The 16,785-nt window shown below is 31.8% G+C and overlaps 1 protein-coding gene across 1 annotated transcript in view; it reads left to right on the top strand.

Moving 5' to 3' along the window:
* The first annotated feature begins 15 nt into the window (after nt 1-15).
* Rga (CCR4-NOT transcription complex subunit regena) overlaps nt 16-16,785 on the top strand; it is a 50,181-nt gene continuing 33,411 nt past the window's right edge. Inside the window, exon 1 of the mRNA XM_075371760.1 lies at nt 16-172. The gene's annotated coding sequence lies outside the window, so the exon portion shown is untranslated. The remainder of the gene's footprint in view (nt 173-16,785) is intronic.

Raw genomic sequence — 16,785 nt, forward strand, 5'->3', positions numbered from 1 at the left:
TTTTATTAATTTTTAGTGTGAAGGTATCCAGATTATTTATTTGTGTTTAATTCTTTCAGACACTGACTTGATATAACAGAAAAGTGAATAGGCTGAAGTTAAATATGGCAGATTTCTCAGTTTATTGTTGTTTAAGAAGACTTAAAACATAATATTTCATTGGAATACCTCTGTAAGTGTATTTGTTAGACATATTTTACTTTAAAACTTTTAAAATGTTAAAATACTGTCTTTTTAATTTTGTTCCGATGTGTTTTGTAAATTTCTAAAAGTGCTTACTATTGCTACTTCCACTCTTCGACTGGAGCTGGAAATCATAGCCTAATCTAGGTTGATAGAAACGACAGTTTCTGGAAAATTACTGGTCTTTTTAGGATAGTACAATTCCACTCGTTTATTTATTTAATCGAAGAGTATTACTATGACCGTTTTGTATGTTTAAGCACTTCTGGTAAACAATTCAAGGCTAGGCCAGTTTTCAGATTGTTATTTATAAATGGTGAAGTTGTTTTATAAAGTTCTTAGTAATTTGATATTTATTAGAATGTTGCTGTCAGTTAAAAAAACTTGCTTTCTTTAAATTCGTATCTCGATGTGAATTATTAAATGTGTTGTTCCGAGAATGACACTTCCTAATGTTTACTGGACTTTTGATGATTATCAAACATTTGATTTTATGGTAAACATTTGTGGTTAAGAATAAATATACCGGAAAATTTTATGATTATATTTTACCTAGATAGTCTTTCTGCTTTGATACTATGTACACTAGATTAAGTATTATTCACATTCAATTATTTTGGCCTCATTATATTTTCTTTCATTTCATGAAAATTTATTGTAAAAGCCATTACCAATGAAAAACATAATATATCCTCTCCCGTAACTTTGTAAATGTTATCATTCTCTTTATTTCATAATTTCATTTGGTGTAAAGTTAAACCTAACCTAACTTCATGTTTGTGCCATGAGACAAGGGGATGTAAACAATCAGTTCATGTATTTTAAATTTTACCTAGTTTTTATCAGTTTGATTAATGATAACTATTAATTGCTATTATTGTGATTTTTAGTGATGTAGTTTGATATAATGATTGCATTTTAAATATCTTCGAAGTACTCACAACATGTTATATTAAAAAACTTTCACAAGACAAAAAAGTTTTGAATTAATTTTTTTATATCAGTTAACATACTTTATTATAATTTTTCTTTTTTTTTTACTAATTACATTTATTGAAATTTGTTTTTCTGTTTAGATATGAGTAGTTAAAAACAGTGGAATTTTGTGTTAGTATCTTAATGACACTTTTCTTGGATTAAATTTACTAAAAACCCTTAATATTAAATTGTCTAATGACTTTGACCTATTTTGAAGGTATTCATACATTTATATAATCAAAAAATGATATCTGTTTTGATAATAATGTAAATTTGATATCTGGTTTTGTCCACTGTATTAATTTTATGGGCAAGAAGTTTTTTTGTTTAGAATTCATGATAAATTATTATAAAATTGTACTTTTCTGTTTTTGTACAATTTTGAGGTAATTAATGCATTTTGGTATATTTAGTTATTGTATACAATTATGGACATTGCTCTACATGTTAATTAGAGGATTATAAGTACAAGATAGAAACAAATATTGAAGGTTGGAAACATAAACAATGGTCTAACAATCAGCCAATTTAATAGTTAAGGTTAACTAGGCAAATTTAGTGAGCGAAGCGAATGTTAGGTTATGTTTGCTATCAAAGATGAATTTCAATACACAGAATCATTAGTTACAGCATATAATTGGCACCATGTATTAATGTTTTTATGTGCTGGTTGTGAATTTTTAGTAATATCAGAAAATGGTGATACTTTAAGAAGTTTTTTTGTATGACCACAATGTTTTGCTCTGTCCCAAAGAATGTTCCAACTGTGAAAATCAAATGATCGTTAATGAAGATATTGGTCTTTTTTGTTGTGTAAAATATATTCTAACATTTGTTAGTCATAAGCAAAAATTGTCCAAACAATATCAAAAAAGGTTAATTATAATAAACATTTCGTTTGAAAATCGCAATCTAACAAAACAAATTTGCCAATTTGCAGCTTTTTGGTTTTAAATTAAGCCTCCAAGATAAGGTTTTATTTGTAATGAAATAAACATCACTCTGCAAACCTGTGTAGACTGAAGCTCTTACTTATGTTAAATGTGCATGGAAGTAATTTAGAAGATATCAGATTTCATACGTGGTGCTCAAAAAATTGTAGAAATTGATGAATCTAAAATTGGCCACCACCAATACAACCATGGGAGAATTGACAGTAATTAGATTTTTGGTGGGATTGAGTATGACAACAAAAGTGTTTTTTCTTCCAGTGCCCCTTGTGGTAGTAAAACATTACTAAACATTATTAAGAAATATATTTTGCCTGGCACAACAATAATTAGTGACTTAGAAATCTTACAGTTGTTTACAGCATGAAATATATATTAATTTATTGGTCAATCATTACATAAACTTTATCCATCCTGATTCAGGGGCATATATACAAACCATTGAAAGAACATGGCGAGAGGTATGTGGAACTGTGTTAAGATAACAGTAACGTGTAACATGTACATGTCATATTCATCTTTATCAGGATGCATCTAAATATAAATCACATATTCAACAGTGAAAAACGACTAGAAGCTCTTGACACTGACCCTCAAATCCAGGTTAATGATGTTTCCAAAGACAACTTTTGAAGAAAAATAATGCATTTTTCATATTTTTGACTCAACTAACTAGTCATTCTATAAAATATACACTATTTTTAGTAACATCTTAATATGATAAACATTGGAACTAAATCCATAATTGTTTATAATTACCCAATAGGCTTCCATCAGCTCATTTATGTAGTTAAAAAATAATATTTCATTTTAGCTTATGTTATTACTTTCATTACTTTATACACTATTTAGCTCTTTTACTTATAAAAAATTATTTAGGTCGATTAACTGTTTTGCCTTTTGTTTATTTTAAATATTGTAACTTGTTTATTACTCCAAATCTTTTCACTAAATTTTTCAATCTGTCAATTTTAATAACTTTTATTGTCTATGTTTAGAGATTTTTCTTGTGTTATTGAGAATGGTGGTCTCTAATTATGTGACCAAATACCTAACCTAAAAAATTAAGATAAGGGATTAACAATATGCCTGGTTGCTTGTTTAGTGAAGCAGTGTTGGGGGAATAATGAGTAAAAAGTAGCAATAATTTAATACTATTCTGCTGGAGTAACTGCTTCAACCCAGATTTGAATGATTTTTGGCCTGTAGGATTATTGTTGTAGCTGTGGGTGAAAAAAAAATGGAATATGTATTTATAAATAAGAATATGTTTTACCAAAATGATTAACTAAATACAAAGTTTGTGAGTTGCTTTCTTTACGTACATATAAGATTAGGTAGTAAATAGTAGTGATGCCCGGTGTATGTTTGATTTGAATTTGTGAGGCATCAAAGTTGAGTGCTGTATATTGCGACTTGAAAGAGAGAGTGTTGTACTGGAACAAAAACTGATTGCAGAGCTCACTGCTTAATTTATATTTCTTATGTGCTATATTATAGGAATTTATAAAATTGTAGCATTCTTGCAGACCATAGATCATTATACTGTAGTTTTAACGTACTGCTCTGATTTGCATTTGCAAATCAAAGTTACTTGCTGTTGGTAGAATTGTGTTCCACATAACCTCCTCTGTATCTACATATTCTTGGATTGTTGATATTTCATTTAGTTTTTGTATGTTATTTGAGTGCAATGTGTTTAAGTGTTAGTAACAATTTTTGTAATGTATGATTTTCGGGAGCAATACAACATAAAATTTTACATGAAACTGGGGAAAACTTTCACAGAAACATTTCACCTTTTGAAACAAGCTTATGAAGATGATGCCCTGGGTTGTATGCAATGTTATGAATGGTTTTCTTGATTTAAAAGTAGTCGTCAGTCAATTGAAGAAGATCCTCGACCAGGAAGGCCTTTCACTTCAACTGATTACACCCACTTTCGGAAAATAAACGATTGACTGTCAGATAACTTGCAGATAAGAGGGTTAGTATCTCAATCAGATCATACCGTGACATTTAGACTAAAAAATTGAACGTGCATCGAGTCTTAGCAAAATTGTTTCTTGTTTGATGACCGAACAACAGAAAGAACATATAGTGGATGTTTGTCAGTAACTTCCTGAACAAGCCGATGATGATGAAACATACACGTAAAGGATCATAACAGGAGATGATAGCCGGGTTTACAACACTGAGAGAAATGTTCGATCTTCAAAAAATTGCACATTAAAAAATCACTACTCACAAACACGTTGCACTCAAATAACACGAAAACTAAACGAGATATCAACAAGCCAAGAACATGTGAAACACAATGCTGCCAACCACATCTCACTGAATATCTTCGTTGGCTCGTAATTAAAAATGTTTGGTTATTTTCTGAACAGACCTCATACAGTCCTTTGGTACATTTGTAATATTTATAATTTCTTTGAATCTGAATTTTTTTTCTGACTACGTTCAATTTGTGTTAGGAGGTTCAGCCTTTTAAATCTTAAGAACTAATTTATTATAGTATGGGTTGTCATTACCAATATTTTACCTTTAAATTTTACATGTACTGTGTATGGTAATTGAAAAATAAATTGAATATTTTTATAGGCCAACATTTTCCATCTAGCACTGACTCCTCCATCTAGCACTTCAGGATCACCTTCTTTCATGAATCTCTAATGGTGGAGGGAGGGTATTTAAAGACAACATTATTACTAAAATTATTGAAAGTACCATTTAAATGCTGGAAAATATCATTTATGTGGAACGCGTCTTTATTATGTTTTTCACTTAAATTGAATAGTAATAACAGTGTATTATATCTTATAATACACTTGTATTTTCCCCGTACATCATAGTTACTGTATTGGCAAACCGTGGAAAATGTGTAGTTATTGTTTAATAAATATGCTCTGAAACTCTTATTTAGGCATAATGTGTATACTGATGATAACTTTTAATAAAGTAATTATTAAATAATATAATTGATATATATTTTTTTCTATATTGTACACACATTTTTTTAAGAAACTAGTAATGATATATTACCAATAATAAAAGGGTAGGGATTTTTTTTGTGTGTTTGTATAAATATATATATATATATAATATAGTGAAATTATGTATATATACAATTAAATATTTAATTGGATTTAAGCATATAGAATAACTTTTTTTTTATATACAGCTTAAAAAATATATTATATTGTGCCTAACAAAAGTAGTGTAACTTATTTAGTGTAAATTGTAATGTTAAAATTGATAAAGTTGAACACTGTGTAAATTGTCAGTGTAAATAAAACTTATCCACTAAGAAAATTAACTTTCTATAAATTTGTTATAATGAATAATATAATTTACCTTTTATTTTAAGAGATTATGGATTTTTACGTGATTGGTATATGTATAAATACCAAAAATCAATTAATGTCTTTTTAATTAGATTAGGAATCTTAATAATTTTTATTTTAAAAAAAAATCCCAGATTAATATGTCGGTCATATAGATCAGTAAGTTTTACATAAAAATAAAAAATATAATACTTTGTACATTTGTTTTTTGCATGGAAACATATTAAACAATGTCCTTAAATTAATTTTCCTTTTATTAATTTCACATTTGATCTGGATAATAGTGTCATATTATCCTACTTTGTACGTGTACCATATATCTATTTGTCGTTACTTATTCATACTTTACCGCTAAATTATCTGTTTTAGTAGATACATAAAATATTTACATTATAGTAAATACATCAGCATTATCATGTTGTTAGATAACCTGAAATTTATATAAATTTTATCAAGTCTTTAAGCTATTATGAGCCGATTGTAATTTTCCATAGACTTTTTTTACTTGCTTTGCTCACTCCTACAATTAACTCTTGGATTGATAGTTGTTGTTTTGCAACTGTGTTCCTTGTTCAGCTGAAAGTATCTCTAGTCAGAATTTTAATATTACTATTTTAGAGATTTTTCTTATGTAGCAGCACTTCTTGTTAATGTAGTAGTTTTATTAGATTTTATTTATCTTGAATGGATTATCCGAGAGCAGTTTCTTCTTGGTTATGTTTTGTTGTATTATTTTGTGTTTGAAGGTTTTTTAAAAGTATTTTTATTCCTTAAACATATTTAGTTTTTAAATATAACTCAACATTTAGAAGATTGTTGCCATATTTAAGGTTTTTTTAAATAAAAAAAAGATTACATTGTGGCTTTTTTAAACAAGTTTTAAAAAAATATAATTTTACTAATTATTTCTTCATAAACCTGTTTTGTTTTTTTATATTTTGAAGTAAGCAGTATTAATAGTAATTTTTATAAAATGTATTTTTATTCAAATATTACACAAATAACAAGGGTGGTTTATTTAAGAATTTATAAAAACAATTGTCTTATTGTTTTCTAATGTCTGCTACTTCAAAATAAATAAGTTAAGCAGCAATATATAATAATAATAATCAACTTATAAGTTTTCTGGTTAGGTCATTCTACATTAGCTCATCCAAGCTATGACATCCAGCATTTCAGATTTTGATGAACCTTGGTTCATTCAAATGTTTAATTCTTTCACATAGATAACATAACTACTCTGAACTATTTTCACTAACTCATTCGTTTTTTATATTACAGGTATTTAAAGCTTAGGTAAAGATTATGTTTTTTCATACCAAGTTTTTTCTCTCACTTGCCTTGTTCTCATACCGGTTTAAAGTTTAGTTAAAAGTTGGTTTATTTTATTTTTTTCATTTTCCAAGGTCTACGTAGGACTAGCTCATTTGCACTGTCTTTCTTAAGAAAAAATGTGTCTTTCATAATAATGAATTAATATTTTTTAAAAAAGATTTTTAATATTAGGATTTAAAAGTATAAGAATTTCAGGAAAATAAACACCTGAAAGCTCAAGGATTATCATAAGTAAACAAAAAGAATTTGTATAATTAATTCTGCTGTTTTTATTACAAACAGGGTTTGTACGAGGGTGGATCAAATATAATAGCCCACCCAGCGGGGTTAATTCATCATCGCAAATCAGCTGATATCGAAGTTGAGAGTTCTAAGGTTCAAATCCTAGTAAAGGCAGTTACTTTTAAACGGATTTGAATAGTAGATAGTGTATATCGGTGTTATGTGGTGGTTGGGTTTCAATTAACCACATATCTCAGGAATGGTCGACCTTAGACTGTACAAGACCACAATTCATTTACATTAATACATATCATTCTCTGAAGTAATACCTTACGGTGGTTCCGGAGGCTAAACAGAAAAAGAAAGAAGGATCAGATATAATGGAAACTTTTCATTGTGAGCGCGTAAGTTTGAAGGTAGCGGGCGGCCGTTTCTAGAGTGCATTGGTGGGGATGTTAGGAGTGAGGAGACCAGGTGGTGTTCGGTTCAGACCAGTTTGGCTAGCGCTTGCGATGTCAGAGCAACAGTCGCATCCTTCCTCTGCGGAGCGCATTATCATTAAATTTTCCAGCTTATGAAGGCGTAAGACCAGTGCAAATTCTGCAAAGATCGACTAGCAGTTCGGGGATGAAACACTTTCAAGGGCTCGTGTGTTTGCCTGGCCATAAGGAATTCAAGGAAGGATGTCAGCGGATTTAAAATGAGGAAAATAATCGCCGTCCTTGGACCAGCATTATAGAGGGGAGTACATTCGCACGATTCGTAACCTTATTGAAGGCCATCGACGTTTGATAGTTTCCGAAATTACATCACAGCTTGGAATAAGCAATGGAAGCTGTCAAACAATCATGACAAAATACCTAGGATTCCGTAAAGTGTGTGCGGGTCCGTTACCTTTTGACAGCAGAACACTAGTTCTGCATTCAGCACGGTTTGCTGAAGAAGAGAATGCATTTTTGAATCGAATCGTTACCGGCTACGAAACTTGGATGTATCATTACACACCCGAATCCAAACGAGCTAGCATGGAGTGTCGGTGGAAGGGGGAGGCAGCTGTGAAAGTCAAGACTCGGCTGTCAGCTGGCAAGGTGCTTGAAACTGTTTTTTTCGACCAGCGAGGCTTCTTCCATGAGCTTCGCACAATACTGCTTATTATTGTAAGCTTTTGAATGAGGTAAAAGTTGCTGCTTATCGTTTCAAAAGATGTGACCAACCGATTCCAGATGGTATTCTCCTTCACGACAATGCTCGGTCCCGTACTGCAGCTCCTGCAGGTCCCGTACTGCAGTTAACGTGCAGAAAATTAGAGGAAATGTGATGAACTCCACTTGACCATACTGTCTATCGCCCTGCGATTTTCATATCTTTGGGCCGCTTAAAGAAGCACAGGAGGACAACGATTCCAAGACGATGCGTTGGTGGTGGCCTTTGTGCATAATTTGCTCTTGACACAATCCTCTTCATTTTACGATGCCAGAATAAAAAACTTCCCAATCCGCTGGGAAAAATGCATTTCCAAAGTAGGAAGGAGATTACTTTGAAAAATAACGTATGCATGGCTGTTTGATTACACCAAATAAAACCTTTAATAAAGTCTCTTTTTTATTTGATACGCCCCCGTACCAACTGAATTGTCTTTTCAGTGGATCTTCTCAAAGAAAATATCATTTGCAAGTATATAGGTATTTAACACAGAAACATGTTGACCTCTATTTACAATTGTAGAAAAATCTCTCCTGGAGGGTCTGTAATAATATTTGTTTTCGTTACTTAAGTATAAAATTATATTAGGTCACTGACAATCCAAAACCTAGTCTTAATTTAGTCATTTAGTTTTTGGAGTTTTTTTTTGTTTTTAATATAGGTTTGTGCACAGGGGGGGGGGGGAAACTTATACTAAAAAATGTAATACTTGTATGGGCTGTGCTATTTGGTCCCAATAAAATGTTCATCAAATGACAAACGTGCGTTATTATGTTTTTTAAAAAAAATGATAATCATCTATTAAAATATAAAATAAATTTTTTTTATAAGTTAATAATTTTACACGTTTATATTTTAACTTAAAACATAATATTATAACTGTGTTAATCGTTTTATAATTTTTTAAAACAAGACTATATGTTAAGAAAATAAATCTTGTAAAAACATTAATGTATAGATAACACTGATCAACATGATTTTTGTCTCACGAGTACCAATAGGTGTACTTGTGATGCAGTTTTTTATCCTGTTTTTCAATATGCATTCGGAATTTCTCCATCACCCACAGTTTTTGTTTTGTAATTTTAATTTTTTTAAATATTTAAAAAAAGTTTTTTCGTCCATTTGTCCATTGTCAAGTAAAAGCTCTTAGAGCATTGTAAATATGATGGAATCAAATGAGCTAACTTAAAGGGTAGCGTTGCTACTGTTGTGCAGGTTCAGACGCGTATAGACATATACAAACGTTATCTAGTGTAGCACACATTCATCAGAATGATGCCAGTTGTGAGATAGTAGTGAAACAGCAAACACGTTATTGTGAGTGCTTTATGTGTCTGAATAATTTTGTATTACATATTTACAACTTTATTTATTTTAATTAGTCGTTAGTTATAAAATACCCAGAGTTTGTTTAAATTACCCTAACAAATTTTGTTATATTTGTGAAGTGACGCTCAAGTCCCAAAGGCGAAACCTTACTTCATTAATAAAAAAGTGTTATGAACTTTATTATGGGTGTAAAATCGGGGACCAAACAAGGGTCTGGGCCCCATATATCTGTTCTTTTATCGTGTTCTAGTCTTCTCATTGAATGGAAAAATGGCACACGCCACATGCCATTTGCTATCTCTATGATTTGGAGGAAACCCAAAGATCACTCTTCTGACTGTCATTTTTGCTTAACAAACATTAAAGGGATTACGTCAAAATCAAAACGTGAATTGCCCATACCAAAGCCTCCAGAACATGTGACAAAAGATGAAAAGAGCTGATGAAAATAAGGAAGAAAAAGAAACAGATTCTGGTGATACTGATTTTGAACAAAGCAACTCATCTGAGATATGAGCCTTATTTACTGACTCAAGAAAATCTTAACGATCTCATACGAGATTTAAAGTTATCCAAAAAAACAGTCTGAAATGCTTGCTTCCCGGCTAAAAGGATGGAACTTCTTCAAAAGAATACAAAGATATGTAATTACGTAATCGTCATTCTGAATTTAAAGAGTATTTTTTGAAGAAAATGGCTTAGTGTTTTGTAATGACATTTCTTCTCTTATGAAGTTACATTGTAATGAACATATCCAACAGAATGGCGCTTGTTCATTGATTCCTCTAAAGTTAGTGTAAAAACTGTGCTTCTGCATAATGGCAATAAATTCCCATCATTACCTGTGGCTCACTCTGCTAGTATGAAAGAAAAATATGAAAACATTAAATTTATTTTGGAAAAGCTTCAATATGCAGTGTATGGATGGAATGTTTGTGGTGATTTGAAGGTAATTGCACTTATTCACGGTCTGCATCTTGGTTAAACAAACTTTTGTGTGAGTGGGATAGTAGGGACAGAAAAAACCATTTCATTAGAAAAGAATGGCCTATACGCGAATCATTCATTCCTGAACAGAAAAATGTGAAACATGACCAATGGGTCATTGGATTACACAATGGTGTAATCCTAAAAATATGTATATACCTCCGATACATATCAGACTAGGATTAATGAAGAATCATCAAGACTATGGACAATACTCTTCGTTTCATGTACTTAAAACAAGAGTTTCCTAAAATTAGTGATGCAAAAATTAAAGGACTATTTTTGGGTCCACAAATACAATCAATCACTAATGCATGATGAAAAGTTTGAGGAATTATTGAATCCACTGAAGAAGCAGCTTGGCAAGCATTCAAAAATGTTATTCAGAGTATTTTGGGAAATCGAAAGGCGGAAAATTACCGTAATATTGTCAACGATCTTATAAAAATTTGGGTTGTAATATGTCCTTAAAAGTACACTTCCTGCACTCGCACCTAAATTTCATCCCGGAAAATCTTGGCGCAGTGAGCGATGAACACGGGGAACACTTTCATCAGGAGATTTCAGCTATGGAAAAGAGGTATAAAAGTAAATGGAATCCTAATGTGTTGGCCGATTATTGTTGTACCATCAAGAGAGGTGGATGCTCCACAGGCGAAATATAGCAGAAAATCGTCATTTCTTACTTTCTAGGTGAGTGAAATGTTTGAATATTGTGTAGTTAAGAATGCAGAAAGTATTAAAATGTTTGAAATTATAAATGCCTTCTCTCGGAAACCTTGCGTGTTGGGAAAAATCGATATATTTGAATTTAATTCTGCGTATATTAACTTCGTCAACTTCATAAAAAAAAATTTATCACATAAATTCCATTACACAGTGTGTATCACGAAGTTCTCCCGGGATACTTCATAACCCATTCTACTCGTGAAAATAATGGGAAACGTTCATATAAACATACGTCATAAAATGCTTCGTTTGTGAGCTAACGCTTGTAAAAGATTTCACCCAGATTTCAGTTTTCCCGGTGAAATGAGTTTATACTGAAATTTTTAGTACGTTAATTAAGGGGCAGATTTAGTGATATCTTATGGTTTTTGACCTGAAAAGTCGAATAAAATAGATCCCAGATCTTATCTGCAATAGTTTTTAGAAATCTGAGGTGTAACCCAATAAATTGGGTAAAAACCCCTATTTTTTATGGTTGACATACAATAACTCTTTGTTAAGTGGGTAATAAACACGTAAAACTCTTAAACAAAACTTATAGATAATTTAATTCTGAACAAAATTATGCAAGATAAATTGAATAAAACAAAGAAAGATTAGAAGAATTCGAATTTTATTTAGAAATAGTACACTAGACAACAAAGTACCACCAGTTTACATTGCATTGTACGTACCAGTTTATAATAAATGTTCAAAAAATGAGCCCGCCATTTTCAACACATTTTTTGGCATCCTTCTGTAATGCTTTTTTGTTGCTCTTTTTAGTTCTTCAGGGCTGTCCTCAAGTTGCTTAGCCGCATTCATAATGCGGACAATTAATTCCTTGAGAATATATTTTTGTTTTGTCTGCAATATTTTTCGTCCATCCCCAGACGCAAAACTCTAAAGGTGTTAGATTAGGCGATCTTTGTGGCCAGGAATGTGGACCTCCACGACCGATCCGTTTCTCAGGGGACTGATGATGTAAGTGATAGCAAACGATACAATAGCAAGTATACTTTGCTGTCAGTGCTAGAGGAACATCTTCAAGCAGTTGCGTTAATTCTTGAAGAAAGTGCAAGTAGACCTCAACATTTAATATTTCGGCCAGGTAATATGAATGGTCCAAACAACTGATTGTGAAGAAGACCGCACCACACACTGAGCTTTCTTCTTTTTCTGTTTAGTCTCTGGAATCACCGTAAGGCATTACTTTAGAGAATGATATGTATGAATGCAAATGAAGTGTAGTCTTGTGCAGTCTCAGGTTGATCATTCCTGAGATGTGTGATTAATTGAAGCCCAACCACCAAACAACATCGGTATCCACGATCTAGTATTCAAATTCGTATAAAACTAACCAAATGTTGAACTAAATCGGTGTTAAAAATTACCTTCCGCCGTTTAATGAGGATTTACTTCTGTTCGTGCATGATCATTGCATAATTTGTTGATGTCATCTCGAGTGAAATTTGCCTCGTCGGTAAACAAAACATACTTTTATAGAGTTGTCGATCTGTATTCTACCAGTTGCAGAACTCCGAGCGAAGCGAACTTTCCCTTGGATGTAGATGTTGAACTGACCGTTTATGGTAGGATAAAATCTGTATTTTAAGTGTCCTCTAAACCGTGAAATGCGAAACTTCTATCCGCATGGAAAGACGTGTACTGGCGCCTGGACTGCGCTGAACTGCATTGAGAATAATTTTATCAATAACAGCGTCGTGATGCAGAGATCGTTCGTAGCTGGTACGAATACTAGATAGTGAACCTATTTGTCGAAGATTGCAAAACGTCGCGCTAATTGTTTTGGGATCTGAGATCCTGGGATTCGAAAAATGTATTTCATATTCTACAGCAGCAGTTGTAGTATTACCAATACGCACACCCAAGATGAAAATCATATCAGCGTATTCCTCTATTGTAAATAAGTTCGGCATTACTTCAGTGGCAAACCGATCACGTTCGAACTACAATTTGCAGAAAACCTTCGCTAATGACAGCACAGTTCACAGTACCAATTTAATTAATGTACCTTATACAATGATTGATTTTTAAACACTAATACAATATTGTGCATTGTTGATCAACTGTTAATATTTTATTGCCAACTTTGAAATAATAATTTTGCCAATTTATTCTACTTCTGTCATTAATAAAAAAAAAAGCTGACAACACAGTCTTCCCGTCACGCACCTCTTTTCTGATGCACGGCTTAACACGACTTAATTAAAAATATTTATAATTTTAATTGTTTATTTTATTCAATGATTCTAACTAAAGCGCGTGCGCATACCATATTTCATTCGCGCGGGTGTGGCGGTACTAGCGACTACTTATATACTTTTTTACCCTTTAAATATTATTCATTTATTTAATGCCGCTCACCTGTGATGTCACAACATAGCAAACGACTATAACAGCTGTACATCAGTATTACACTAGCGCTTCTTATGGTGAGAGGGGGTACCACTATTGAGGCGGTACATTCATTTGGCTGCCAGTTTATTTAGATAATTTTTTGCGGTGGGGGTGCGATTTTGCAAAAATCTTTTTCGCAAATATTACTTTTTAATTGTTAACAAATGTGCGTAAGAAAAATAAAACCTTAATTAGGCGAAATCTCGAGATACTGAGGGTGACCTGCAGTACAGCCTTACTCCTTCCACCTTTTCAGTTGAAAATTTAATGGCATCAGTGCTCCATATATAGAAGGAATCTGATCAAGTTTGGTCAAAATTGCCCCAGTAGTTCTGGAGTTATAATGAGTGCAAGACCGAACACACACACACAAAATTTCTATTCGGTTTTTTGGGTTCCTTAGTTGTCAAAACGTCAAAATCCGGTGAAAATCGCATATGCCAGATTGGACTGATTACAATATTTTCCCTTCTAAAGCTATGTAGTGTGCTATAGCGCTATATGGGAAAGTAAAAGTTATTATTTAAGTAATTTTTTATTTATTCATTTTAATTTTGTAAGTTTTGTGTAATTTACAGTTTTTTTTGTTTTTTTTAACTGTAAATTTTGGTTTTTTGTTAATTGTTCACTTCTCAAAAAAAGAATCTGTTTTTTGTTTATATTGAATAAGTATTTTTCTGACAAATGTAGTAATGTACGTACTCGTACTTTATAAATAAAATTCAAATTTTTCTAACCTTTTTGTGTTTATTCACTTTATCTTAACACCATTTCGTTCAGAATTAAATTCTCTATAAGTTTTGTTTAAAAGTTTTATGTGTTTATTACCGATTTAACAAAGTTATTGTGTCAACCATAAAAAACAGTGTTTTTTACCCCCAGATTTCTTAAAAACTACTGTTTTAATTTTTTTTTTCCCCCAGATTTCTTAAAAACTACTGCAAATACAGTCTGGACCCTTGTTTTATTTTATTTTTCAGGTAAAATCCATAAGAAATCACTAAATTTTCCCCTTGATTACATGCTAGAAATTTCAGTATGACCTCATTTTTCCAGGGTAACTGAAATCTGAACAAAATCTATTTACTAGCTGTAATTCGCAAATGAAGCGTTTTAGGACACATGTTTATATAAACGTTTTTCATTATTTTCACGACTAAGATATGTTATGAAAGTCCCAGGAGAACTTCATAATACACCTGTATACTTATTTGCTATGATGTCTTTTGTGGCATTCCTTTGGGTAATGCTACATTCTTTCATTGTATCTTTAGGAGTATCAAAATTAGCAAGCATATGTAGAGTTGTTTCAAGGCAAAATTTTTCTTCTCTTTACCAGGAAGATAATTGTGCTTGCTCATTAAGGTGAAACTTGGTAGTAACATCTTTGTTCATTTCAGTTGCCATTTTAAAATTTCATGAAAGCATTTTGTGACAAGCACGTATTTAGATATCTATAAAAGAGAATGTTCTGACTGATTCACCGACTCATAATCAACATACAACTAAAACTATTATAGGTAGACTTGAACTTTTCAGGGTACCTTCGTATCTTTAAGTAGGCGTGCACTAGAAAGGTTTTTGCGAAATTTTGATTTTAAGGTGTTCAAATCGATAAAAAACTAAATTTCTCGTTAACATCTGTTGGACGTAAAAGCAACATACGCTGTACTACATATTTTACGATTCCATTGCAATGTTTCCGATATGTGTGTCCACTATAGACTAAAAAACTACTGGGCCGATTTACGCGCGGGAAAGAAGGGAGAAAGGGAAAATCGGAAGAGATCAAAGGGAAGAAGGGGAAAATGGAAAAAGAAAAAGGGGAAACGGGTAAAAGGAAATAGAAAGGGAAAAGAGGAAAGACGAAGGGTGAAAGGGAAATGGAGGAAGAGCAAGGGGATTAAATAAATTTAATTAAAATTAAATAAAATAATATTAAATTAAATTAAAATGAAATTAAAAAATCAGAATATGTAAAGCAAATAATTGAAGATATCAGATGCAAAAAAATTGGTTGAGATTAAAAGCATGGTAAAGCATGGAAATGAAGTAATTCATTGCATCTGTCAAATAAGTAATATTAATACATTGTGTGCGCGCGCAGAGCGACAGAATGAGTGGGTTAGTGTTCCAGAAGAATGCCGTTAAATTTTACAGCTGTATTTCTGTGTTTAAAATAATGAAAAAGGTTCATAATAAACATGTGCCCGGAAAAGGCTTTGTTTTTAAATTAGGTATAACAAAGAATTTTAACATGATTTCTGCTTAGCGGCAAAATGAACCTAACTGAGATGCATCAAAAACCGGGAAAGAAGGGAGAAAGGGAAAAATCGAAAAAGGTAAAAGGGAAGAGGGGGAAAATTGAAAAAAGAAAAAAGAGAACAAATAAAAGAGGAAGGGGGAAAGGGAGAAGGAAAGGGAAACGGGATGGGTGAGCGAAGCGAGCCGTGACCCTCTGATCGTGACGGGAAGCGCAAGTAACCATAGAGCACGGGCGAAGCCGCAATGGGGATGCTAGATTTGGGGTTGTTATATATTTTTTGTTTATATTAAATTGTTTAAATTAAAAATCATTGCGAGTGAAGCTGTATCTATATTTTGGGCGAAGTCGCGACGTGATACGCTAGTATAACATACTTTAATTCTTTAATTTTTTATTAGATCAATCTTGTCATCAACATTGATACTTTTCATCTATTTAGTTTGGAATAATTTTATAAGTTTAAAGTTGTGCATCTTTCTTGTACCAAAGTGATTGTAAATTTAGTTCAAAACTATTTAAAAAAAAATCAGTTACTGTTATCTTCTTAATACTGATGGTTTTTAAAAAATCTCCTTATGAACTAGTCACCTTAACTCTCTCCCCCTAAACCCCATCATAATGTGATTTATCTTAGCTTACAGTATTTAAATGATCAAATGACCGTTTTTCTCGTGAAAATACAAGTAGAGAAATTTGAATTAGTTCTTATGTTGTGGAACACAATCATCTGTAAGGTAGTGAATTTCCTTGATAAAAAGATTTTCTTTTAGGAATGCAGTAACAATTTTCTTAGTTTTGTAAATCATAGGTCGTGTTTCAAATTATCAGATATTATCTTACAAAGTAATGAAAC

The sequence above is a fragment of the Lycorma delicatula genome, chromosome 7, assembly GCF_047948215.1.
Source record: "Lycorma delicatula isolate Av1 chromosome 7, ASM4794821v1, whole genome shotgun sequence".
NCBI lineage: Eukaryota > Metazoa > Arthropoda > Insecta > Hemiptera > Fulgoridae > Lycorma > Lycorma delicatula.